The sequence below is a fragment of the Rosa chinensis genome, chromosome 3 (genome assembly GCF_002994745.2).
Source record: "Rosa chinensis cultivar Old Blush chromosome 3, RchiOBHm-V2, whole genome shotgun sequence".
Taxonomy (NCBI): domain Eukaryota; kingdom Viridiplantae; phylum Streptophyta; class Magnoliopsida; order Rosales; family Rosaceae; genus Rosa; species Rosa chinensis.
Genome location: NC_037090.1, coordinates 48,441,691 through 48,444,863, shown reverse-complemented (window position 1 = coordinate 48,444,863; position 3,173 = coordinate 48,441,691).

Here is a 3,173-nt window from a genome sequence, read left to right as displayed (position 1 = left end):
TTCAGGGTACACCAACCACCACCTGTGAACGCTAACATTGAGCCCTTGGGCCGCATCAATACCATCGATGGTGGTGCTCCAATCACCAACATGTCTCACAGGGCAAAGAAGCGCTATGCACGTGCCAACCACCCCAAGGAGGTGTGCAATATCAGCTATGAGAAGTCCGCTAAGCTTCCCAAATCTGATTGGGAGCCCATTACCTTCTCAGAGGAGGAGGAGCGCGGAGTAAATCTGCCCCACGACGATCATTCTTGATTGACGCCATACTTGATAAATGGTCAGTGGGAAGGATCCTTATCGACAGCGGGTCCGCTGTAAATGTCATCTTCAACAGGTGCTACGACAAACTCTGGCGGAACAGAAAACTATTGCAGGATCATGAGCCATTGCTTAGCTTCTCCGGTGACGTCACACAGCCATTGGGCTCTGACTATATGCGACTGGTTATCTGCGCCAGTCCACAAACGGCAGAGATCCACACGGAATTCATCATTGTGGACTGTTTTAGCTCATACAATGCCATCATCGGTCGACCGGCACTTAACAAACTCAAGTGCATCATCGCTAGGTACATGCTCCTCATGAAGTTCCTCACTCCCAAAGGAACAGGCTGTGTGAGGGGAAGCCAACAACTGGCATGAGAGTACTATTCCACAACCGTGGCATGATCAGCAGGCCGCCATGAAATCTTAACATTGGGAAATCATGCGGCGGCGCCAGATATGTTCGAAGACCCCAAAGATGACGAGAAGAAGTATGTCAAAAAGGAGCCTGTCAACCCGGAGACATCCTTAAGGGTTATCAGCATCTCTGACGAGCACCCTGAGCGAACAGTCCTCATCGGCGCTCAGCTCGACCCAAAGGTAGCGGCTGAACTCACCCAGTTTCTACGTGACAACGCCGCCGTCTTTGCATGGTCCTAAGTTGACATGCCAGGCATCTCCCCCGAGATCATCACTCACAAATTCAATATCAAACCATCCGCCTACCCTACCAGGCAGCGGCGGAGGGCCTTTGATGAAGAAAGATACCGTGCTATAGGAGAGGAGGTTGCCAAGCTCCAGAGCACTGGATTCATCCGCCAGGTAAATTACCCGCAGTGGATTTCCAACTTGGTCATGGTCAAAAAGCCCATCGGAAAGTGGCGAATGTGTGTCGACTTCAAAGGCCTCAACAAGGCATGCCTCAAGGACAGTTTCCCACTACCCCACATAGATCAATTGGTCGATGCAACCGCTGGCCACGAGCTACTCAACATGATGGATGCCTTCTCCGGCTACAATCATATCAAGATGTACCCTGATGACCAAGAGTGCACCTCCTTCACCACTGACAAAGGCCTATACTGCTACAATGTCATGCCGTTCGGTTTGAAGAATGTCGGGGCAACTTACCAGCGGTTGATGAATGCAATGTTTGCTGAGCCTGGACAAAATCATCGACGTCTACGTGGACGATATGTTGGTAAAAAGCATAAAGGCCAGCGGACACGTCGTAAATCTCAGAATTATATTCGCCATTCTCTTAGCCTACGATATGCGCCTCAACCCAGAAAAATGCTTCTTCGGCATCACCGCCAGCAAATTTCTAGGTTACATAGTCAGTGAGCGGGGCATAGAGGCCAACCCTGACAACATACAATCCATCCTCAACATGAAGGCTCCAGAATGGAAGAAACACGTTCAGAGTCTCTAGGGCAAACTAATCGCTCTCTCTCGGTTTATCTCCAGACTCATTGACAGATGTCTCCCATTTTTCAAAGTCCTGAAGACAACCCACAAGAAGGTCATCGACTAGAACCCGGACTGTGAGGCAGCATTCCAAAGCTTAAAGGAGTACTTGGCGGCAGTACCACTCCTCTCCATTCCTGTACAGGGGGAGATACTATACATATACCTAGCTGTATCACAGACATCGGTAAGCTGCGCCATTATCAGGCGAGAAGGCCAGGATGAGCTCCCCTTATTCTACGCAGATAGAGGCATGAACGGGACCGAAACAAGATATCCACCCCTGGAACAGCTCGCTCTTGCACTCATCGTCGCCGCTAGGCACCTCCTCTAGTACTTTCAGGCCCGCATAATTCATGTCTTAACGAATCAACCGCTGAGGCAGGTATGCAGAACCCTGAACACTCGGGGCGTCTCAGCAAATGGGCCATCGAGCTCAGCGAGTTTGACATCGATTACAAACCAAGAACTGCCATGAAAGGCCAGGCGGTGGTAGACTTCATTGTTGAGCTCACTGAGCGCTAGGATGAACCCAACATAGAGGCAGAGCCCAGCACAGCAATGATTACCGCCGAAGAACCAGCCCCCCAACAATCAGACTGGAACCTACACGTGGATGGCTCCGCTTGCGCCAAGGCCAGATGCGCCGGGGTTATCCTGACAGGACCAGGGGGACTAGACGTCGAATACGCGTTAAAATTCAATTTCAAAGCCTCAAACAACATGGCGGAGTATGAAGCCCTCATTGCTGGCTTACTCCTCGCCATAGACTGAGGAGCTGACAACGTCAATATATTCAGCGACTCTCAGCTTGTCGTTAACCAGGTCAACGACAGTTTTCATGCCAAGGACTAGCAGTTGGCGGCATACTTAGGATACGTCAAGACGCTCCTCAAAAAATTCAAATTTCACACCATCACAGAGAGCCCCAGGGAAAAGAACGCCAAGGCTGATTCACTGGCAAGATTAGCAACCGCTCAGCCACACCAGAGTCCAGCGGACACAAGGGTGGAGACGCTTGACAGACCTAGCATCACAAAAACCCTAGTGGAAATCTTCAACATAAAGGTCAATCCCAGTTGGATGAACGAGATCATCGACTACAAGCGCAACGGAACATTGCCAGAGGACAAGGCCGAAGCACGACAGCTCAAGTGGAGAGCAACCCGCTACAACATCCAAAATGGCAAGCTTTACCGCCAGGGGTTCACCCACCCCAACCTCTGGTGCCTAACCCCAGAAGAGGGAAAGGTCGTGCTGGCAACGATACACAGGGAAAATGTGGCAACCACTCAGGCGCCAGGTCTTTAGCCAATCGCACAATGCGACAAGGCTACTTTTGGCCCACACTCTGTAACGACGCCAGGAGGATATCAAGATCTTGCCACAAATGTCAACAATATGCTGATCTCCCACATACCTTGGCGGAACCACTGTCAA